At 36.6% G+C, this 25,666-nt stretch overlaps 1 long non-coding RNA gene across 2 annotated transcripts in view; it reads left to right on the top strand.

Annotated features, from left to right (window-relative positions):
* Positions 1-25,666, top strand: part of LOC147917191 (uncharacterized) — a 49,539-nt gene that overhangs the window by 8,532 nt on the left and 15,341 nt on the right. The window contains exon 4 of one of the 2 annotated variants that reach the window (XR_015551900.1): positions 18,293-18,546. The exons of the other annotated variant lie outside the window; for it this stretch is intronic. This is a non-coding gene — a long non-coding RNA (uncharacterized LOC147917191). Of the gene's footprint in view, positions 1-18,292; positions 18,547-25,666 lie in introns of those variants that run through there. 2 annotated transcript variants of the gene reach the window in all.

Raw genomic sequence — 25,666 nt, forward strand, 5'->3', positions numbered from 1 at the left:
GTTTAATGTGTGGTTTTGATTTTACTATTACCAATAATGTTCCAAGAACATCTTTTTACTTAAGAAGTCTTGACATCATATCCACAGAGAAAATCTTAGGCATTGGGGACTGGGTTAAAGGGTGTATGTATTTTACACAGTGATAGAAATTACCAAGTTATCTAGAAAGGTTGCACTAAATAACATTCCAACAAAAGTGTTTGAGAGTGCTTGTTTCCTAAAATTCCACAAGCATTGGTTATCAAACTTTTTAGTTGTTGCCAATCAAATAAATTAATATCGTTATCTTGTTCTGATTTGCGTTTACTTTATTATGAATGAAGTTGAGATATTTTAAAAATGTTCATTGGCCATTTGTAGTTTTTTTCTTGAAACTGTCTGTTCATTCACTATTTTTTTCTCCTAGGCTGTTCATCTTTTTCATTAGCCATCAGTAGAATTTGTATGACTAGCTAACATTTATTGAGCAAAGTATTACATTGCTTGGATAATTTATTTAACCAATTACCTAGTAATGAACACTTAGGAAGTTTGCAGTGTCATACTGCAAGTTCAAGTGTTCTTGTACTTACATCTTTGTATTCTGAACCAAGTATCTCTTTAAGTTAGATTTCGAGATGTGGAATTGCTGATTTAAAGCCAAATTCTTTGTCAAAATTTTCAAAATACCATTGTTTGATGGGGGAATGGTCTAAGTGGGAGAGTAGGAGAAGAAAAAAAAGAACTGAATAGTTGCTCCTAATTGTAAGGCTACTCAGCTCTAAACGAGAGTTGAACTATCAGGCTAATTGATGATGTTATCATCCCAGCTGCTTTCATCAATAAGCTTCTTAAAGTTCTAAATCCCCTTCTCTATTTGGGTGCTCAGACCTCCTGGGAGTCTGAAAATTCTATGGGAAAATTTTCAAGTAAATAGTAGTGTTAAAAAATAATTATGAACACATTCTGACTCATTTTATGGCCATGCAATTTTAATTTGGCTTTACATTTCTGTTTACAATTGTCTGAGTTAGTGCATACTGTTTTAAGGAACATTTGGCGTTATGGTAGTTCATGAATTTAAATTCAATGGGGGGAAGTAGTGGGAGAATTGAGTCAGTTTACCTAAAGGACTGGTGGACTCCTGGGGAAGCAGAGTTCGAAAGAACCTGTGCACAAAGCAATCCATTAAATTAGAAGAATGCAGGAAACGATTTGGGGGAGGATGAATTGCGTAAATCCTGTTTTTGTACCTAACAATTTGTTCACTAGAAGTTTAGTAGAAACTGTAAAGTTTAGTAGAAAAAATAGAGTGAAGAAGTTTTACATTTCTGATTTGTGTAATAATTGGATTAGGAAACCAGTTCAAGCCAAATTGCATTAATGAGCACAAAGCCAACCTTAGTTTTACAGGAGTTATCTGGTGACACTGCATTAAACTAGCTATTCCAGGATTGCTTGGGTGGTTTTGACCGATTATGAGGTCTGCCTTGAGTTAGCAAAGAAATGAAGTTATTAACAGCATTTTGTACAACATAATTATCTGAACAGACATTTTCTGCATTAGTATTTTTGACAAAATCAAATAGACAAAAATTGCTCTCATTTACTGTTCTGCTATGCATTTATTTGATTATTATGATGACATATGTATGCACACACATATATATATTAACGTTAATCTTTCTTTTCTTCAAATGTTACTTTCTTGTGAAAAAAATCCAAGATGAAAATCTACCACTTATATTAAGTTTTCCTTTGTCCTTGTTACCACTACATGCATACTCAGTTTTACATATTTGCAACAATATTATGGCTAGAGTTTTTTTTTTTTTTTTTTGGCAGAGGAAGATTCCCCCTGAGCTAACATCTGTTGCCAGTCTTTCTCTTTCTCTTTTTCCTCCCCAAAGCCCTAGTGCTTGGTTGTATATCCTAGTTGTAAGTCGTTCTAGTTCTTTTATGTGAGCTGCCACCACAGCATGGCAACTGACAGATGGGTGGTGAGGTTCTGCGATTGAGAAATGAACCCAGGCCGCTGAAGCGGTGAGTGCCGAACTTTAACCACTAGGCCATCAGGGCTGGCTCATGGCTAGAGTTTTGATTTCTACATTTCTACATTTCATTTAACATATACGATAAATATTTTTCCATTTTACTAATCTGTTTTTATTCTTATTTTCTCTTGCTTTATGCACTTACCCTTGACCACCATCATGTAACCAGTGTTGTTCATGCAGGTATGTAAGCCCACATGTTTTTCTCCATAACCATGTAAACATCTACGAAGATATACAGACGCATGTACACATATATAAATAAATATATAAAATATATGTAAAGGATTGAGTTTGTCATTTGCTTTTACAAAAGTGAGATCATAAAACTATACATATTTCTCAGTTATATCCTTTCTTGCTTAATTCATCAGGGCAGCCCACCAGATTAGTGGTTACAGATCAAACTTGATTTTTTTTTTTGGTGAGGAAGATTTGCCCTGAGATAACATCTGTTGCCAATCTTCCTCTTCTTTTGCTTGAGGAAGATTAGCCCTGAGCTAACATCTGTGCCAATCTTCCTCTATTTTGCATGTGAGTCCCCGCCACAGCATGGCTTGACAAGTGGTATAGGTCCGTGCCTGAGATCCAAACACATGAACCTGGGCTGCTGAAGTGGAGTGCGCTGGACTTAACCACTGCGCCAGGGGGCAGCCTCCAACTTGATTTTTTAATAGCAACAGAGTTACTCATACTATAGATGTGCACATATATTCACATTTATTCACATTCACACTACATACTGTAGATGTACACATTTACTCACATTTATCCACATTCACACTACGTACTGTAGATGTACACATTTATTCACATTTATCCACATTCACACTACATACTATAGATGTACACATTTATTCACATTTATTCACATTCATGCTACATACTATAGATGTACACATTATTCATCAATGGAGAGTTCCTCCATTAATGAACATTCAAGTTGTTTTCAAGTTTTTTGTCATTGAAAACAATGCCACAACACATATTCTTATAGATTCATCCTTAGATTATTAGGACTAGGATTGCTAGATCAAAGGATATGTATATTTTTTGTTTTTAACATATACGGCCATATTACTTTAAAAAGCTATGTGAGGACCTTATTTGGATTTTGATTCAAACAAACTGTAAAAAATAAGTATGACATTTATAAGACAATTGGAAATTTTTACATTCCAAATACTGACTAGATATTTCATCAAATTAAGGAATTTTTCTTATTTTTTGAGATGTGATAATGGTAGAGATACATACTGAAATATTTATGGGTGAATATTTCTTTCAGAAAAGTATGGGAGGGAGAGAAGTGGATGGAATGAGTGGCCATGAATTGATAGTTGTTGAAACTGGTATAATGGGAGTCCATTATACCATTGTCTTCTTTTATATATGTTTGAAATTCTCCATAATAATAATTTTTAAAAGCTTTAACAATTCACACTATAATGCATGAAAAACCTGTTTCCTTACATTTCCTTAGCACTTGGTGTTATTACTTTTTTACTTTGTCAATCTGATGTGTGAAAAAAGGTATTTGTTGCTATAATTTGCATTTATCTTGCATAACGTTCCCCACTTCTGACTGACCTGAGTGACAGCTACTCCTTTACCAATGACAACTTCAGTTTTGCTTTAATCCTCCTACTTTCTAGATAAAAATGAAGATATCCAGCCCCTAAATTGCCCCAGTTTCATGGCAACCTTCAATTCATAACTGGTCCCCACTTCTTTAACTTCTCTTGGAACAATGCAGCACAAGTCCAAATCCTGTGGAAAGCCCCTTCCAATCCTCTTGCTGAGGCTTCCACCGTTCCCTGGTGAACTTGCTCCCTTGCTGCAGCAAGGTAAATATACCTAACTTCCTTACTGTGGATATATTTCTGGAGGTCTTTGGTCAGTTGGCTTTAAAACAATCTTTTCAAAGTTTATTGTCCATTTGAATTTCCTCTTCTTTGGGACATTTTCCCAGTCAGTGGGTAGTTCTGAAAATTTTCCTTTTGTTTGCAAGTCAGTCCCATTGTTTTCCTTCCCCATTCTTCTCTAGGAGCCATATGTACTACTTCTTAATCAGAAGAGGTAAAAGATAAGAATTCTTGTTCAGGTTGGATCTCTCCAGGTTTGATGGCATTAGCAAGAATTTTTAGGATCTGATTAATTCACCAGTAAGACTATTGGGAGGCAAGATTGAAGGGAGGAGCTGAACTAAGTTGGACCTCTCCATTTGCTCCAGACAGTTCTGGTTATTTTCTTGGCCAACAATCTAGTTTGGCTGATGTTGGGGATGTGTGTGAGTGTGTGTGTGTGTGTGTGTACCATTTATTGCTCATTTCATTAGGTACTGAGGGAGAAAAATTCATCATCTTGACTCAGAAGTCTGATATTTATATTAGATTTTGCTTTATATATTTGTAAGCTCTGAAGAGAGAGAGAAAAATTCAACACTTCTTTGTTAATTGTTCTCTTATTGATAGGAAATATCACTATTTGTCCCTTTTAGTGCTTTTCATCTTGAATTCTACTGTTTGTTACATTGATATTGTAACATACATAATATAATCTTTTGTTTCGTGTGCTGACAAAATATTTTGATATTTAAACTCATGTGTTTTTATCCAGTATGTAACTCTTTCTCCATCCAGATAACTAGACTCTGAGTCATCCTTTGCCTTAAGAGAGACTGTCACAATAGAACCAGAATACAAAAGAGGCCAATCCCTGGCTTGTGAATTTCAAAGCTGGGGCTTTGAAATATTTCAGTATTTCAGAGAATATTGAATATTTTACACCTGAGGGGGAAAATATTCTGAGCCAGTTTCTTCACTCTTACTCAGAGGAGAGAAGAACCGAGTCATGCTCTATTAGTTCTATTTCCTTAGGTGTTACTTGTCTTTTTTGTGAGGTGTGGTGTTTCTCATTTTTGATGTTAGAGTTTTCCTCAAATGTTTTGTCATTCTTGGTTTGGGTGTTCATCTTAGTTTTTGAAGTTCCCTATTAGCCCACGTGTGAGTGCTGAATCTGTTTATCACATCTTGTTGCCAGTAATTTCAGGAAAGAGTTGGGATCTGCTGCTGGATGGGGTATATTAGTATTTAGTCTTCCGGGACTGGGGACAACCACATTATTACCATAGGCACTACAGTGCCCTGCCTCTCTGGCTCAGGTGCTTACACTCACACTCACTGTTCTTACTTAGAGGCAGAAGCTTCTGCTGCCAGTTGCTTGACAAACGCTGGTGCAGATTACCTTATTAGTTGCCCCAGCCAGGTCTCATTCTTATTCCCCCATATCCACTGCCTCTGAGGTTGGAGAACCCTCAGATTGCTCTCACCTTTTGTTTCACCTTTCTCCTCTGGATATTTTAGGTTATAATTTTCTCTTTCAATCTAATACCATTTGCTCTCCGTTTTTCAGAGATTTTCTTATAATTCCAGCAGACTAATATGATTATCAACATCATATCAGCCCTCAACACTTCTGAATAATTCTCCTCTTTTCTAATCAGTTTGATTGCCCGCCTTCTACAGTTATTTATTTCACGTCTTTTCTACTCTCCTTAAACTTGTGACTATTCCAGTTCCCTTCCTGCTATCAGAAGACCATTTACCATGCAAAGAAAATTGAAGAGAGATGAGAACTCCCTCATCTTTCCCAAACCAAACTACAGTGCACTCAACCACATGCATCCTCTCCTCCTACCTGCCTGCTGCATTAGAAGTGCTGTTTCTTGTCACATCTAAGGCTAATCTCTACAACTATCCTCTGGGTCTAGTTCCTTCCCATTGTTCTCAAACCTTACACTCTCAGTTGTTCTTTCCTCTACTGATATATCCAACTGCTCCTTCCCAACTGGGTCCTTCCCATGCACTTAAACATGATAAAGTCTACCTCATCTTAAAAACAACTACAACCCAAATCTTTTCACTCCACTTTCCCCTCTAGCTTCCATCCCATTTCTTTTCTTCCCTTCACAAACTTCCTGAGGGAGTCATCTACATTAGCAGGTTCCATTTCCTGGACTCACATTAACTTCTCAACCCACTCCAATGTAGCTTCTACCCCTCAATACTCTAAAGAAATAGTGCTCACTCAGATCACCTGACCTCTGTGGTGGTTTTAAAATATGGCACAAATTCTTTAATATTCCTCCTTCAAAAAGTAGAATCTAATTCCCTTCCCCTTGTGTGGATTATACTTGTAACTTGCTCCTGATGAATAGAATATACCAGAAGTGATGGTGTATGACTTCTGAGACTGGGTCTCATTGAGGTTTCAACCTTTCTCTCTTGGTTTGTTTGCTCTGGGGAAGCCAGTGGTGAGTGGGCCATCTTGAAAGAGGATCCTCCAGCCTTGTCAACCCTTCAGATGACCACAGCCTCGGCTGACATCTTGACAGCAGCCTCCTGAGAGACTCTGAGCCAAAACCACCCAGCTAAGCAGCTCCTGGATTCCTTCCTTTCAGAAATTGCATGAGTTAATATACATTTGTTGCTGTAAGCTGCTAAAGTTTAGGGTACTGTTACAGCAGTAGATAACTAATATAGCCTTCATGTTGTTAAATTTAAAGAAATCTTTGACTTCTCAGCAGCATTTGACTTTGTTGACCTCTCCCTCTCTGAAATATTCTTCCCTTTGATTTCATGACACCAAATTCTCCTACCTCCCCGACCCTTCCTTCTCAGAATCCTTTGCAGGCTCTTTCTCCTCTGCAAGCAATTAAGTGTTGGGCTCCTTCAAGTCTAATCCTAGGCCCTCTTCTCTTTTCAATCTATTCTCTTTCCCAAAGAGTTCTCTCTCAGCCTCTTGGTAAATATGCAGCTGACACCCGAATTTCTTCATCCAGCCCAGATCTCTTCCCAGAACTATTCACCTGTATAGCAAACTGCTTGCTCAGCATTGTCCTTGATTATCCCTAAAACACCTCAGTCTCTGTATTCCAAGAACAAACTTTTTTCCCTCAAAACTTGGTTCTCTTTCTGTGTTTTCTATTTCAGTGAATAGCACCACCACCATCTATACAATTGCTTTTGGCCATCCATGTACCTCCCTCTCCCTAACCACACATCAATTCCCAAGCCTATTGATTTTAATTCCTGTATATCTTGTAAATCTCTGCCATCCAAGCCACCATTCTTTCTCACCAGGACTGTTGCAGTAGCCTCCAAACCTATTTCCTTACATCTACCCTAGGCCTGTCTACAGTCCATTCTCCATACTATTGCCTGAGGGATACTTTGAAATATTTTAAAAAACATGACACAAATCTGGTCATGTTTCCTTTCTGCTTAAAAGTCTTTAATGGTGTCCTATCACTCTTTGAATGAAGCCCTCAAATTCTTAATATGACCTGCCAGTCCCTGAATCCTCTTATCACAGCTTACATCTCTAGCCTCCTTGTGCCCCACTCCCCACTTGCTGAAATTCAGCCATGCTGACTTCTTTTCAGTCCTTCTAATGTGCCATGTTCCCTCTTGCCCGGGGCCTTTCTGAAATGCTTTTCTCAATGGGAGATCTCAGCACAAGCATCCCCGGGTCAGGGGAGACTCCCCATACTTTCAGTCTGTGTGAGGTTCTTTTTTACACCCTCCTAGAGAATTGCAGCCCTTTTCTCCAGGGCATTGCCTAAATTACTAACTGGACTTAGAGAAGAGACCCTTTGATTAATATTCCTCCCTCCCACCCCATTAGATTGTAAGCACCATGAGAGCACTGAGAATGCCCAACTTTGCACACTATTGCAGCTCAGTGCCTAGCACAGGGCCCAGCACCGGGTGGGCATTCAGTGAACAGTGTGAACTGACTGTTTCTTGAACATCTGGAAGGACTTGCACATAAAACTCTCTGGTCTGGTGCATTTTTTTTTGCAATTTTTAAAATTGTGGTAAAATGTGCTTAACATAAAATTTACCATCTTAACCAATTTTAAATGTCCAGTTCAGTGGTATTAAATACATTCATAATGTTGTGCGACCATCACCACCATCCATCTCCATAACTCTTTTCATCTTTTAAAATTGAAACTTTATATCCTTTAAACAATAACTCTCCATTGCCCCCTCCCCCTAGCCCCTGGCAACCACCATTCTACTTTCTGTCTCAATGGTTTTGACTGCTCTAAGTATCTCATATAAGTGGAATCATACAGTATTTGTCTTTTTGTGGTTGACTCATTTCGCTTAGCATAATGTCCTCAGGTTTCATCCATGTTTTAACATGTGTCATAATTTCCTTCCATAATAAAAGGCTGAATAATATTCCATTGTATGTATAGACCACATTTTGTTTATCCATTAATCTGTTGATGGACACTTGGGTTGCTTTCATGTTTTAGGTATTGTGAATACACTGCTATGAATGTGGGTGTAAAAATATCTCTTTGAAACTCTACTTTTAATTCTTTTGGGTATATATCCAGAAGTGGGATTGCTAGATCATCTGGTAATTCTATTTTTAATATTTTGAGGAACCACCATTCTATTTTCCATAGTGGCTGTACCATTCAACAGTGCACACTGGTTCCAATTTCTCCGTATCCTTTCTGTTTTAAATGATGTCTTCTTTTGCACAAAAATTTTTAATGTTGATATAGTTTAATTAATCAAACTTTTCTTTTATGGATTCTGCTTTTTATGTTATATCTCAGAATTCTTTGTGTAACCCAAGATCACAAGGATTTTCTCCTATGTTTTCTTCTAAAGATTTTATAATTTTAGCTCCTACATTTAATTCTATGATTCATTTTGAGTTATTTTTTATGACTATTGTGAAGTAAGGACCTAAGTTCATCTTTTGCATGTGAATATCCAATTGTCCCAGCACCATTTGTTGAAAATAATATTCTTTTCCCATTGAATTGTCCTGGCACCCTGTTGAAAATTAACTGACCATAAACATAAGAGTTTATTTTTGGACTCTCAATTCTGTTTCACTGATTTATATGTATATCTTTATGCCAGGACACTGTCTTGATTTCTGTAGATTTATAATTCGTTTTGAAGTTGGGAACTGTAAGTCCTCCAACTTTGTTGTTCTTTTTCAAAATTGTTTTGACTATTCTAGATCTTTTGCATTTTTAAATGAATTTTAGGATCAGCTTGTCAATTTCTACAAAAAAGGCAGCTGGAATTTTGATAGGATTGCGTTGAATCTATAGATCAATTTGGAGAGAAGTGCCTTTTTTTGGTCTTTTTTTAAAATTGAGGTCACAGTGGTTTATAACATTGTATGAATTTCAGGTGTACATCATTATATTTCAACTTCTGTATAGACTGCATCATGTTCGCCACCAAAAGTCTAGTTGCGGTCCGTCACTGTGTACATGTGCCCCTTTACCCCTTTCGCCCTACCCCCTCCCCTTCTGCTCTGGTAACCACCAATCTGTTCTCCATATCTATGTGTGTGTTTATCTTCCACATATGAGTGAAATTCATATGGTAATTGTCTTTCTTTGCCTGACTTATTTCACTTGGCATAATACCCTCAAGGTCCATCCAAGTTGTTGCACATGGCAAGATTTCATCTTTTTTTTTTATGGCTGAGTAGTATTCCATTGTATATATATACCACATCTTTTTTATCCATTCATCCATTGATAGGCACTTAGCTTGCTTACAAGTCTTGGCTATTGTGAATAATGCTGCAGTGAACGTAGGGATGCATCTATCTTTTCGAATAGTGTTTTTGTGTTATTTGGATAAATACCCAGAGGTGGAATAGCTGGATCATATAGTAGTTGCATTTTTAAATTTTTGAGGAATCTCCATACTGTTTTCCATAGTGGCTATACCAGAGAATTGCCATTTTAAGAAGATTGAGTCTTCCAATACATGAATATGGAATGTCTCTCCAGTTATTTAAATCTTTAATTTCTCTTAGCAATATTTTGTAGTTTTCAGTGTACAAGTCTTACACTTCTTTTGTTAAATTTATTTCTAAGCATTTTATCTTGGTTAGATAAACAAACATTTCATTTTTGGATTGTTCATTGTTAGTAAATAGAAAAAACATTGATTTTTGTATATTGATCTTATATCCTGTGATCTTGCTGAAGTTATTATATCCTACTATTTGTTTATTTAACTGAGTTGTTTTGTTGTTATTACTAGTCTTACTAGTTCACTTGGAAGCCCATATGCCCTGGTCCTGACAAATTCCATAGTGATTTCTACTGTCAGTAATGAACCCCCAGTTGTCTGCAGACTACTCAGCCTGGCCTGAGTCAGTTAGGAGGTAGAGCCCTTTCCTCTTATCCTGCTTTTCATCAGGGTAAATGCATAGTCTGAGATGCCTCCTACCAGGGGAAGGGCTAAGATGCTGTAAGATTGAGTGGTTGAAACTGGGTAACAACTCCCCTGATCCCGTTCCATATTTTAACAGTTCCAGGATCCGGATCCCCTGGGGACCTGGGGATTCTAGATCTTGTTTCAAATCCCCACTCCAGCTCCCTGGAGTCTGAGGGACCCCAGCTAGCACTGAAAGTTTGCATAATGTACCTTCTTTTGGTAAAATGTTTCCCTGGGAGGAGATCCGGGCTGGACACTTTTCTTGCCTTGTCCTTGACTATTTCAGATGGATTTCCTTTAGAGCTCTATTCTATAATCAGTGGGCAGACTTGACTCCCACCTAAGTTGATGCCAGCCTGCAGTTTTTACTCCTCTTCTCTTTGGGGACCCCTGCTTTTTGGTCACTGGGAGCCACTGCTGACACTCGGGCAGCTTTTTGTTTGAGAAGTTAGCAGTTGTGCTCTCTGAGGTAGGTAGGCCAGATGGGTAACTGTGGGCCCTCCCCAGGGCTGGATATTAGCATTGCAAATATGACTCTTCAGTTCTAGTTGGAGAGAAGGAATTGTGCCAACTAGAGAAAGGTTTGTTCTTTCTTTCCTTCTTTTTTTTTTTTTTTTGGTGAGGAAGATTGGTCCTGAGCTAACATCTGTTGCCAATCTTCCTCCTTTTTTCCTTTTTTTCCTCCCTAAAGCCCCAGTAGATAGTTGTATGTCATAGTTGTCCATCCTTCTAGTTGCTCTACGTGGGATGCCACCTCAGCATGGCTTGATGAGTGGTGCATAGGTCCGCGCCCAGAATCCGAACCGGCAAACCCCATGCCGTTGAAGTGGAGCATGCAAACTTAACTGCTACGCCACTGGGCCGGGCCCAAGAAAGGTTCTTTCTTACTTGTAATTTTCCCTAACCAGCAGGAGGTTTTCAAAACACAGCATCTGTCTTAGAAGGCTCTTGTGCTTTCTAATCATCATCATAATTATTATTATAATCATGATGTGAATTTAAATATCAGTCACAATCTCAAGTGTGCATGAAGTGTAATTTTCCTTGTTTTTAATATCTCTTTAATTTCTGACTCTGCATTCTCCTTCTGCATAATGGCAGACAACTCTCTGCTACTTCTAGTTGGACCCCAATCCTCTGAGTCGGCCTCTGCTGACAAACTTGGACACTGTCACTTCCCCAGATTCAATGATCGCCTTTACTGTAGCCTTCTTCAAACTTTGCTCATTGCCCTTTAAAAGAATTTTAAATGTCTGTGTACCTCCTTGTTCAATTTTTAGTTGACATTTAAACTCTTTCATCATGAGTTTAAATAGTTGCAAAAGATGTACTAGAATACTGCATATATTGATATTTTACAATAAAACTATTATCCTCTACTTTTAAATGCATCCAAAGAAGTCTAAATTCCATAACAATTTCATTTAAAAAAATACCTTAATGTCCTAAGATAAGGAACAAGGTAAGGATGTCTGCTTTCATCACTTTTATTAAGCATCATACTTGAAGTCCTATCAAGTAATAAGGCAAGAAAAAGAAATAAAAGGCGTATAGATTGGAAAAGAAGTAAAACTGTGTTTATTTAGAGATATGTGGAAATAAATGAAGACCATGCAAATGAGAACAGAGCCCAGTTCAGAGTTTGCTATAGCAGATGGTCAGCCACTAACACTTGCGTTTGGCAGAGACTCAAAGTCAGACAGGGGAGTGGGAAAGCATTATAATGAAAAAAAAGGGAAGGCTTCACGCATGTACTGATTAGAGGCTATTGGCATGGGGGAACTGGAGGTGGGTTAACTAGAGGTAGGCATCTTATGGGATGGTTTGGGGAGCCTATATGTCTTTTTCTGGCTGGTCTTGAGTTAGAAGTGGGATCAAAAAATAGGGAAGCTGGCAGTCATGGATCAAGTTCTGACCATTCTGGATTGATTGCTTCAGAGTTTGTGGTTGGGCTTCCTGGACTGGTTGCTGCAGAGGTGTGGGTCAGAGTTCTGTTGTCATATATGGTCTGGCTATAGTCTATCTGTATATTCAGTCTCTCAGACAATGTGAACATGTATGTAGAAAATCCAGAGGAATCTACAAAAAAACTCTAGAAATAATAAGTGAATTTAGCAAGATATAAAGTGGATACATAAAAATTAATTCTGTGGGCAAATCCATAGAGATAGAAGTAGATTAGTGGTTGACAGGGTCTGGGGGAGGGGCAAGTGGGGAATGAGTACTAATGGATATGGGGTTTGTTTTTTGGGTGATAAAGATGTTATAGAATTAGATAGTAGTGATGATTGCACAACCTTGCGAATATACTAGAAACTACTGAACTCTATACTATAAAAGGGTGAATTTTATGCTTTGTGAATTATATCTCAATAAAAAGCATTAGTTGTATTTATGTATATACTAGCAATAAGCAATCGAAATTGAAAATTTTTAAAAATATCTTTTACAATAGCATCAATAGATATGAAATACTAAGGGATAAATTTAACAAAATATGTACAAGACCTGGACACTGAAAACTGGCGAAATACCTCAAAAGAGAAATTAAAGAAGACCTAAATAAATGGAGAAATATACCATATTTATGAATTTGAAGATTTAATATAGTTACAATGTCACTTCTCTTCAAATTGATTTATGAAGTCAATGCAATCCTAATGCCAGCAGGCTTTTTTGTAGAATGACAAGCTGATTCTAATATAATTCGGAATAGCAAAAACAATTTTGAAAAAAAAAAGTTGGAGGATAAAAGGCCTGCATACACACTGCCTATTTCTACCACTTATTAGCTAAACATCCTTGATCAAATTTCTTAGCCATCCTGGCCTTGGTTTCTTAATCAATAAAAAGGGAATAATAATAGTGTCTACTTACATATGATTTCTGAGTGAATTAACTGAGATAATACATATACAGCACTTAGAAAAGTACTTGGAACATAGTAAGCCTTCAAATGCATTGTTACTGTTGTTGTTTTTTCCTTGACTATTCTGGGGCATGTGGATGTAGTGGGGAGCCTCCAGATACCCAAGCGGTCTCACTGACTCCTTGCCCAGATGTAGCGTGCTGTCTATCCTCTTTACTGCATGCCCCTGTCTAGTACAGGAGACATATAAGGGGGTACTACTCTCAAAATGCCAGGCAGGAGATGGTACACAAGTCTTATTCTTGGGACCCCGAAATTTCAATCAGCATTTCATCGCCTTCTCCCTCTGCCATAAACTTAGATATGGGGAAGGTGGTGTGGAGCTTGAAGCTACTACACTGCTTCTAATTTTCTTTGTGTTCTACCTCTCTCCCATCTGTGGGACCTTGTCATTTTTGAGCAGGAAGAAAAACCAGTTTTCCCTGTTTGCATGACCTCAAAAATAATTTCTGTCTCTTACCTGCTAAACAATAAGAGGTGGTGCCTTTGTTCCTTGAGTAGGACAGTCATTAGCTTAAGATGCTAATTTTTTTAACTGAATTAAAAATTTACGTGCAGTGAAATGTGTAAATCGTAAGGGTATAGTTCAATGAATTTTGACAAATGTATACCCTTGTGAAAATCAACACCCTAATAAAGATATAGAAGATTTCCATCACCTCAAAAAGTTCTCTCATGCCCTATTATAGTCAGTCTTCAACCTCCTTCCCCGCCAAAAAGTAGGCAGCCACTGTTCTGATTTTTATCGAAACTGGCGGTTTTAGCTCCCAGATAAGACAGCTTTATCAGGTCTGAGGGAGCAATAATCCACCAACTACTGCTTTAAAATAAGCCACAACAAAAACTACCACGACTGTTACTGTGAGCCTTTCTTGATTGTTTATTCTGTGCCAGTCACTTTGAAAAGCACTTTACGTGCATTATCTCATTTAATCCACATGAGAGCTCTGTGAATCAAATCCTATTACCATCCCCATTTTCCAAGGAGGAAACTGAGGCTTTGAGAGGTTAAGTCGCTTGCCAGATATCTCACAGCTACTAAGCCTCAGAGCAGAGATGAGAGCTTTGAAGAAATTTCAAGGCTAGTCATTTTTATGAAGGGGACACAGATCTAACACTTTTACATAATTCAAAACTCATCCATTTCTAGGTTAATAACCAATGTCACATATTTGTTTTAATGCTGATTTCTAAAAATTTCTCAGTCTGATCTCTATTCTTTGGCAGAGTGCACTCTTCCAGATTGTCGGGGTGGTATATCATAAGGATTGGCCTTCCTTCATAAGGTTTGAACACTGCTCACATTTTGGGGGCCCCTTTCATAGCCGTGGCATCAGAACCATCACCTAGCAAAGTATTTAAAGGATGCTGTTTTGGGACATGCAGATGTTAAATTACAATAAGAAGTGAATGTAAAGTGGACAAGTAAAAATTTAACTTGGTGAAATTTTCCAAAGCACATAAAAAAATAGTTTTTCTTTTTACTGAAGAATGCCCTATTTGGCAAGTGTATACGTGCAGTATACAATTCACCTGGCCTGCTAGTTTTGAAATTATGATATTCTTCACAGATTTTTCAAATTGGGGGTGGGGAGGGGATTGCATTGCTTCTGTTTTTTGCATATAGTTAGACTTTATTAATATTTTAACTATGGCCCTATTTCAAATGTGTGTCATTCTAATTCAAACATAGAGTAACTGCCTCCTTTATGAAATGAGAATAGGAATAAATTGGAGAACAGCATGGAGTAACTGACCAACTTTCCATCTTCAGCCACGTCTGAGAACATTGAACACATTTAGAAATGATTCCTACAAGTGAATGAGTAGTAAAATCTATACATTTGCAGGGCTAAGAAGATTTTTCTGGACGGGACAATCTCAAATCATATAAAGATAACTTGCAGGAATAGCATACAAGATTATTTGAGGCCAGAAAAATAGGGCAATTTCATGATGTTAGAGAAAAATAATCCAAACTCTACTTATAAGAGGTTGAACTTCCAGATATCTGTTATGAGAGTTTGTTGAATGAAATGAAAAAGATTTTTATGACATATTCATGTTTTGTGATATTATGCATCCATGAAAAGCATGAAGCAGATCTACGTACTGACATGAGAGAACTTCCGGGATTTACTGTTATGTGAAAGAAGTAAGGTGCAGAACAGTGTGTACACTGTGCTGCCGTCCATGTGTGTGTGCACGGGCACTCCCACATATGTGCCTGTATAGTAAAAGAATGTCTCTGGAAAGTTGCCAAAAAACTAGTAGCAATGTGTTTCTGGGGAAAACTGAGGAACTGGGCAACAGGAAAGGAAAGGAGACTACTTTAATAGAACATATTTCTGTTTTACTTTAATTTCTTTTGCCTATTAAAAAGCAAGCAACTTAGCATCTCCTTTGCTTCAATGACTGGTTTATAGATGATCTAAGGCAGGCCAGCCAGAGTCAATGAAACATTTGTTGGAGCTGTTGAACAGCATGTTTTTATTTTTTTTGCTGGAGTTGCTGAGAGGATAGAATAAAAGCCTGGACTTGGTGACAAGCATCTTTTCACCAGGAATGATAAAACTACTTGATAATGAAACGAATGTGGAGGAAAGCAGCGAGTGAAGATAAAGATAGCAAGACTAATTCCAGAGGATATCATTGCACATGTGGATCCAGCCATGCCTGACTGGTCCCATTCCTGGACTTTACAATTCTGTGAGCTAATAAATGCCCTTTTGTGATAAACCAGTTAGAAATGGGTTTCTGTCACAAATAAAAAAGTGTTGACAAATACAGATGGAATGCTGCCCTGATACTGTATTTCCATGTGACTCATATAAGTTTAGAATATTGCATAAGCCTTTCTGATTATCCTATATCTTTTTCATTAAAAAATACTCTTTTATTTTGAAAAACTTTTAAACTTATACAAATAGTGCAATAGCTTGCAAGAATGGAACAATGAACTCTCACCCAGAGTCACCAACTAATATTTTGCAGACTATTAATTGCCTCATTAACTCATTCCATTTTATTTTTATTATTTTTGTTGAAGCATTTGAGAATTAGTCATAGACATCATGACCCTTTACCTCTAAATATTTCAGTGTGTTTCTCCTGAAAACAAGAACGTTCTCTTAAATAACCACATTATGATGATCAAACTCAGGAAAATTAATATTGATACAATATTCTCATCTAGTATGTAATTCATGTTCAAATTTTGCCCATTGTTTTAACATCCTCTTTAAAAGTTGAAGTATAATTCAAAGACTATAAAATTCACCCTTTTAAAGTGTACAATTTGGCATTCTTTGGTATATTCAGAGTGGTATAACCATCACCACTATCTGCTAGAATATTTTCATCACCCCAAAAAGAAACCCTGCATCTGTTTGTAATCATTCTGCATTTCCCTCTCTCCCCAGCTCCTGGCAACCCCTAATCTATTTTCTGTCTCTATGGATTTGCCTATTTTGGTCATTTCATATAAGTGGAATTGTACAGTATGTGGCCTTTTGTGTCTGGCTTCTTTCATTTAGCATAATGTTTTCAGAGTTCATCCAGGCTGTAGCATGTATCAGTACTTTACTGCGTTTTATAACTGAATAATATTCCGTTATATAGATATACCACATTTTATTTATCCATTCCTCAATGATGGACATTTGAGTTGTTTCCATTCTATTTCTTCTTAAGTCATTTTTGGTAGTTTTTATCTTTCTAGGAATTTGTCTGTTTCATCTAGGTTATCTACTTTGTTGACATATGTAGTGTTCACTTATAATTATTTTCATTTCTGTAAGGTCAAGAGTAATGTGCCCTCTTGCATACCTAATTTTAGTAATTTGAGTCTTCTTTCTCTTTTTTTCTTGGTCAGTCTAGCTTGACTTGTCAATTTTGTTAGTCTTTGCAAAGAACTAACTTTTGGTCTTATTGATTTGCTCTATTGTTTTTCTATTTTTTAAATTTAGTTTATTTCTGTTCTAATTATTATTTATTTTCTTCTGCTTGCCTTAGGCTGAGTTAGCTCTTCTTTTTCTAGCATTTTAAGGTGGCAAGTTTAAGTTGGTATGTTTGTTTTCATTTTCATTTATGTCAAAGTATTTTCTAACTTCTCTTTTGATATTTTCTTTGACCCATTGATTTTTTTAGGACTGTGTTAGTTTCCACATATTTGTGAATCCCAAATTTTTTTCTGTTATTGATTTCTAATTTTATTCCATTGTCGTCAGAGAACATACTTTGTAGGATTTCAGTCCTTTTAAATTTGTTGAAACTTGTTTTATGGCCTAACATATGGTTTATCCTGGAGAATGTTCCATGTGCGCTTGAGAAGATTGTGTATTCTGCTGTTGTTGGGTGGAATGTTCTATAGATATCTGTTAGATCTATTAGCTTATAGTGTTGTTTAAGTCTTGTATTTCTCTGTTGATCTTCCATCTAGTTGTTCTATTATTCAAAGTGGAGTATTAAAGTCTCCAACTATTACTGTTGAGTTGTCTATTTCTCCCCTCAATTCTTTCAGTTTTTTCATTATGTATTTGGCCAGTAATGCTTTTTTGTTTGTAATGAATTTGTATTTAAAGTTATTGTATTTAACAGACTGATGTTATTCTGAGGTTATGTTGTTCTTACTTTTTGGTATTCAACAATCCTTTCTTCAACAAAATGATAAGGATAGTAAATGGTAGCAGTTTATATTTTTTAAGTGTCCTTACTTGGTAAAATAAAAGTTGACATCCCTATGTCAGTGCTTCTCCTTTTTTGCTTTGTTTTAAAATTTATAGTAGAATGGCTTTGAAAAAATGAACAGTTCTATGAGTTTTAATACATGAATAGATTCCTGTAACCACCATTGTAATCAGAATCAGAACAATTCTATCGCTCTCTTATGGTTTGAATTGTATCCCCCCAAGAGATATGTTGAAGTCCTAACTTCCAGTACTTGTGAATGTGCCCTTATTTGGAAATAGAGTCTTTGGAGATGTAGTGAAGTTAAAATGAGGCTATTAGAGTGGGCTCTAATCCAATATGACTGATGTCTTTTAAAGAACAGGAAAACGCCATGTGAAGAGAAAGGAAAACACAGGGAGAAGGCTGTGTGAAGACAGAGGCAAAGATGGGAGTTATACTGCCAAAGCCAAGGAATGTAAGGAGGGAGCTACTAGAAGCTGGAAGAGACAAGGAAGTTCCTCTTCTAGAGGTTTTGGAAGGAGCATTGCTCTGCCAATACCTTGATTTCAGACTTCTAACGTCCAGAACTGTAGAGAATAAATTTTGTTTGCTTTAAGACATCCAGTTTATGATACCTAGGAAACTACCACCTACCCCAGAACACTCCACTGTGGACCTCTTTATAGTGACAACCTCGGCTGGTGCCATCCTGGAAACCACTGAATTGATATCCGTCAGTAATTTGTCTTATTACATATGTCATATAAATGGAATCATACAGTTTGAACCTTTTGAGATGAGCTTTGAGATTCATCCAGGTACTATTGATACATGCTGAGTAGTATTCCACTGGATGGATGTACTAGTTTATCCATTTGTCTAATTGAAGGACATTTGGGTTGTTTTCAGTTTTGGCAATTATGAGTAGAGTTGCCATAAGTTTTTTTGTGTGAACATTAGTTTTCATTTCTCTAGGGTAAATACCCAGGAGTGGGATTGCTGGGTCATGTGGTAAGAATATTTTTAAATTTATAAGAAACTGCTAAACTGTTTTCTAAAGTGGCTGTACCATTTTGTATTCCCACCAGCAATGTATGAGAGTTTGACTTGCTCTGCATCCTTGTCAGCACTTGGAATTATCATTTTTCTAAATTTTAGCCATTTGAATAGGTATGCAATGGTATGATGTCATGTTTTTAAATCACATTTCCCTTAATGGCTTATGATGTTGAGTATCTTTTCATGTGCTTATTTTCCATTTGTATATCCTATACAGTGAAGTGTGTGTTCAAATCTTTTGCCCATTTTTAAATTGGGTTGTTTTCTTATTGTTGAGTTTTGAGAGTTCTTTATATATTCTGGGTATAAATCCAACCTTTTTGAGTGTGTTATTTGCAAATATTTTTCTCCCAGTCTGTAGCTTGTGTTTTCATTTTTATTTATTTCATTTATTTATTATTTTGTGAGGAAGATTAGCCCTGAGCTAACATCTGTTGCCAATCCTCTTCTTTTTGCTGAGGAAGATTGGCCCTGGGCTGACATCCGCACCCATCTTCCTCTACGTTATATGGGATGCCGTCACAGCATGGCTTGACAAACGGTGCAAAGTCCACCCCTGGGATCTGAACCTGCGAACCCCAGGCCACCGAAGTGGAGTGTGCAAACTTAACCAACTGCTATGCCACCAGGCCAGCCCCATCGTTTTTAAATGGTATTTTTGCAAGGCAAATACTTTTAATTTTTTTTTTTTTGGGTGAGGAAGATTAGCCCTGAGCTAACAACTGTTGCCAATCCTCTTCTTTTTGCTGAGGAAGATTGGCCCTGGGCTAACAACTGTGCCCATTTTCCTCTACTTTACATGTGGGACCCTTGCCACAGCGTGGCTTGATAAGCGGTGCATAGGTCCGCACCGGGGATCCGAACCTGCAAAACCTTGGCCGCCAAAGTGAAGTGTGCGAACTTAACCAACCATTATGCCACTGGACCGGCCCCTACTTTTAATTTTAGTGAAGTCCAATTTGTCAACTTTTTCTTTTGTGAATTGTGTTTTTGGAGTTATCTCCAATAATTATTTGCCTAATCCCACATCATGAAGATTTTCTCCTGTGTTTTATTCTGAAAGTTTTATAGTTTTAGATCTATGATCCATTTTGCATTAATTTAGTATAAGCTTTAGGTTGATATTCTTTTTTGCATATGGATATCCAATACCATTTGTTGAAAAAACTATCCTTTCATCTTTAATTGCCTTTGTATCTTTGTCAAAAATCAGCTGGCCATATTAGTGTGGGTCTACTTCTGAAAATATTATGCTAGGTGAAAGAAGGCCATGTATTGTGTGATTCTGTCTGTGTGTACACCTTTGCCAATACCATTCTGTCTTGATTACTGTAGCTAAATCTTAAGTTTTTAAATTGGGTAGTGTGATTCTTCCAGTTGTATACTTGTTTTTTAAAATTATTTTGTCTTTTCTAGTTCCTTTGCCTTTTCATATAAATTTTAGAATCCCTTGTCTATAGCTACAAAAAATCCTGCTGGGATTTTGATTGGAATTCTATTAAATTTATAGGTAAATTTTGGAAGAATTGATATCTTTACTATGTTCAGTTTTCCAATTCACAAACACAGTATGTCTCTCTATTTATGTAGGTTTTTTGACTTATTTCATCAGCCTTTTGTAGTTTTATCCTATACATGTTTTGTTAGTTTATACCTAGTTATTTCATGTTGGGGAGCTTTTATAATAATATTTTAAAAAATTTTTATTTTCTCATTGTTCATTGCCAATATAACTGTTTTTTTGTGTGTGTTTACTGGATATTTATGTGCAAAAGAATGAATTTGTACCCCTACCTCACACCATACACAAAAATTAACTCAAAATGGATCAAAGACCTAAATGTAAGAGGTAAAACTATATAGCTCTTAGAAGAAAATATCTTCATGACCTTGGATTAGGCAATAGTTTTTTAGATATGACACTAAAAGCACAAATAACTAAAGAAAAATTAGATACATTGGAGTTCATTTATATCTGATGAGGGTATAATATCCAGAAAAACCAATTGCAGCAGATTTTGGTGCTTTAGAGGACACTATAAAGAAAGTGAAAAGAGAATCCACAGAATGGGAGAAAATATTTGCAAATCTGCAATTGAATACATATGTCCCCAGAAAAATGCATGCTCATAGTAGGATTTATAATAGTCAAAAAGTGAAAACAACTCAAATTTCCGTCAACTAATGAATGGATAAACAAAATGTGGTAGAGCCATACAATGGAATATTACTTAGCTGTAGAAAGGAATGAAGTACTGATATATGCTACAACATTGATGAACTTTGAAAACATTATGTTAAGTGAAAGAATGCCACATATTATGATTCCATTTATATGAAATGTCCAGATAAGGCAAATCCACAGAGACAGAAAGTAGAATAGTGGTTGCTGGGAGGGGGGAATGGGAAGTGACTGCTGATGGGTAAGCAGTTACTTGTTGGGGTGATTTCTGAAAATGTTCTGAAATTAGATGGAAGTGATGGTTGCACAACTTTGTGAATATATTAAAAGCACTTATTGTATACTTTAAAGTGGTGAATTTTATGGTATATGAATTGTATCTAAAAAAAAAGATTATGCTGCTTCCAAAAATTTTTTTTTAAAATTTTTTGTTTATTGCAGTAACATTGGTTTATAACATTGTATAAATTTCAGGTGTACATCATTATACTTCTATTTCTGCATAGATTACATCATGTTCACCACCCAAATACTAATTACAACCCATCACCACACCCATGTGCCGAATTATCCCTTTCGCCCTCCTCCCTCCCCCCTTCCCCTCTGGTAACCACCAATCCAATCTCTGTCTCTGTGTGTTTGTTTATTGTTATTATTATCTACTACTTAATAAAGGAAATCATATGGTATTTGACCTTCTCCCTCTGACTTATTTCACTTAGCATAATACCCTCAATGTCCATCCATGTTGTCACAAATGGCTGGATTTCATCCTTTCTTATGGCTGAGTAGTATTCCATTGTGCATATATACCACATCTTCTTTATCCATTCATCCCTTGATGGGCACTTAGGTTGCTTCCAAGTCTTGGCTATTGTGAATAACGCTGCAGTGAACACAGGGGTGCGTGTATCTTTACGCATCAGTGTTTTCAAGTTCTTTGGACAAATACCCAGCAGTGGAATAGCTGGATCATATGGTAGTTCTTTCCTTGATTTTTTGAGGAATCTCCATACTGTTTTCCATAGTGGCTGCACCAGTTTGCACGCCCACCAGCAGTGTTATGAGAGTTCCCTTCTCTCCACGTCCTCTCCAACACATGTTGTTTCCTGTCTTGTTAATTATAGCCATTCTGATGGGCGTGAGGTGATATCTCATTGTAGTTTTGATTTGCATTTCCCTGATAGTTAATGATTTTGAACATCTTTTCATGTGTCTGTTGGCCATCTGTATATCTTCTTTGGAGAAATGTCTGTTCAGGTCTTTTGCCCATTTTTTAATTGGGTTGGTAGTTTTTTTGTTGTTGAGATGCATGAGTTCTTTATATATTTTGGAGATTAAGCCCTTATCAGATGTATGGTTTGCAGATATCTTCTCCCAATTGTTAGGTTGTCTTTTCGTTTTGTTGATGGTTTCCTTTGCTGTGCAGAAGCTTTTCAGTTTGATGTAGTCCCATTTGTTTATTTTTTCTATTGTTTCTCTTGCCCGGTCAGACATGGTGCTTGAAAATATGTTGCTAAGACCGATGTCGAAGAGCGTACTGCCTATGTTTTCTTCTAGAATTTTCATAGTTTCAGGTCTTACATTCAAGTCTTTAATCCATTTGGAGTTAATTTTTGTGTATGGTGTAAGGTAAGGGTCTACTTTCATTTTTTTGCATGTGGCTATCCAGTTTTCCCAACACCATTTGTTGAAGAGACTTTCTTTTCTCCATTGTATGTTCTTGGCTCCTTTGTCAAAGATTAGCTGTCCATAGATGTGTGGGTTTATTTCTAGGCTTTCGATTCTATTCCATTGATCTGTGTGTCTGTTTTTGTGCCAGTACCATGCTGTTTTGGTTACTATAGCTTTGTAGTATATTTTGAAATCAGGGAGTGTGATACCTCCAGCTTTGTCTTTTTTCTCAGGATTCCTTTAGCTATTCGGGGTCTTTTGTTGTTCCATATAAATTTTAGGATTCTTTGTTCTATTTCTGTGAAAAATGTTGTTGGAACTTTGATAGGGATTGCATTGAATCTATAGATTGCTTTAGGAGGTATGGACATCTTAACTATGTTAATTCTTCCAATCCAAGAGCGTGGAATATCTTTCCATTTCTTTGTGTCTTCTTCAATTTCTTTCAGAAATGTTTTATAGTTTTCGGTGTACAGATCTTTCACCTCTTTGGTTAAGTTTATTCCTAGGTATTTTATTCTTTGTGTTGCAATTGTAGATGGGATGGTATTCTTAATTTCTCTTTCTGCTACTTCGTTGTTAGTGTACAGAAATGCAACTGATTTTTGTATGTTGATTTTGTATCCTGCAACTTTACCGTATTTGTTTATTACTTCTAAAAGTTTTCTGGTGGATTCTTTAGCGTTTTCTATATATAAAATCATGTCATCTGCAAATAGTGACAGTTTCACTTCTTCCTTTCCAATTTGGATCCCTTTTATTTCTTTTTCTTGCCTGATTGCTCTGGCTAGGACTTCCAGGACTATGTTAAATAGGAGCGGTGACAGTGGGCATCCTTGTCTGGTTCCTGTTCTTAGAGGGATAGCTTTCAGTTTTTCACCATTGAGGATGATATTAGCCGTGGGTTTGTCATATATGGCCTTTATTATGTTGAGGTACTTTCCTTCTATACCCATTTTATTCAGAGTTTTTATCATAAATGGATGCTGTATCTTGTCAAATGCTTTCTCAGCATCTATTGAGATGATCATGTGATTTTTATTCTTCATTTTATTAATGTGGTGTATTACGTTGATTGATTTGCGAATGTTAAACCATCCCTGCATCCCTGGAATAAATCCCACTTGATCATGGTGTATAATCTTTTTAACGTATTGTTGTATGCGATTTGCTAGTATTTTGTTAAGGATTTTTGCATCGAGGTTCATCAGTGATGTTGGCCTGTAATTTTCTTTTTTTGTGTTGTCCTTGTCTGGTTTTGGTATTAGGGTAATGTTGGCTTCGTAGAATGAGTTAGGGAGCTTCCCCCCCTCCTCAATTTTTTGGAAGAGTTTGAGAAGGATAGGTATTAAGTCTTCTTTGAATGTTTGGTAGAATTCACCAGGGAAGCCATCTGGCTTTTATTTTTGGGGAGGTTTTTGATTACTGTTTCGATCTCCTTACTGGTGATTGGTCTATTCAAATTCTCTACTTCTTCTTGATCCAGTTTTGGAAGGTTGTATGATTCTAAGATTTATCCATTTCTTCCAGATTGTCGACTTGGTTGGCATATAGCTTTTCATAGTATTCTCTTATAATCTTTTGTATTTCTGAGGTGTCTGTTGTAATTTCTCCTCTTTCACTTCTGATTTTACTTATTTGTGCCTTCTCTCTTTTTTTCTTGGTGAGTCTAGCTGAAGGTTTGTCAATTTTGTTTATCTTTTCAAAGAACCGGCTCTTGGTTTTATTAATTTTTTCTATTGTTCTTTTGGTCTCTATTTCATTTATTTCTGCTCTGATTTTTATTATTTCCCTTCATCTACTGATTTGGGGCTTTGTTTGTTCTTCTTTTTCCAGTTCCTTTAGGTGCATTGTTAGATTGTTTATTTGAGATTTTTCTTGTTTGTTGAGATAGGCCTGTATCTTGTTTGTTGAGATAGGCCTGTAAACTTCCCTCTTAGAACCACTTTTGCTGTATCCCGTAAATTCTGGCATGTCGTATTTTCATTTTCATTTGTCTCCAGGTATTTTTTGATTTCTTCTTTGATTTCTTCATTGACCCAGTCGTTATTCAGTAGCATTTTGTTTAATCTCCACATATTTGTGGCTTTTCTGATTTTCTTCCTATAGTTGATTTCCAGTTTCATAGCGTTGTGGTCAGAAAAGGTGCTTGGTATTATTTCAATCTTCTTAAATTTATGGAGACTTGTTTTGTGGCCTAATATGTGATCAATCCTGGAGAATGTTCCATGTGCATTTGAAAAGAACGTGTATTCTTCAGTTTTTGGATGGAATGCTCTGTGTATGTCTACTAGGTCCATCTGTTCTAGTGTGTCATTTAAGGCCAATGTTTCCTTATTGATCTTCTGTTTGGATGATGTACCCATTGGTGTAAGTGGAATGTTAAAGTCCCCTACTATTATTGTGTTACTGTTTATTTCTATTTTTATGTCTGTTAATAATTGCTTTATATATTTAGGTGCTCCTACATTGGGTGCGTAGATATTTACAAGTGTTATATCCTCTTGTTGGATTGTTCCCTTGATCATTATGTAATGCCCTTTTTTGTCTCTTTTTACAGTTTTTGTTTTAAAGTCCATTTTGTGTGATATGAGTATTCCTACCCCAGCTTTCTTGTCATTGCCATTTGCGTGGAGCATCTTTTTCCTTCCCTTCACTTTCAGTTTGTGAGTGTCTTTAGTTCTGAAGTGTGTCTCTTGTATGCAGCATATATATGGGTCTAGTTGTTTTATCCAGTCAGCCACCCTATGCCTTTTAATTGGAGCATTTAGTCCATTGACGTTTAAAGTAGCTATTGATAAGTATGTACTTACTGCCATTTTTTAACTTTTTTTTT

This window comes from Ceratotherium simum, chromosome 4 (assembly GCF_057802395.1).
Source record: "Ceratotherium simum simum isolate JZ-2026a chromosome 4, ASM5780239v1, whole genome shotgun sequence".
In the NCBI taxonomy this organism is placed as follows: domain Eukaryota; kingdom Metazoa; phylum Chordata; class Mammalia; order Perissodactyla; family Rhinocerotidae; genus Ceratotherium; species Ceratotherium simum.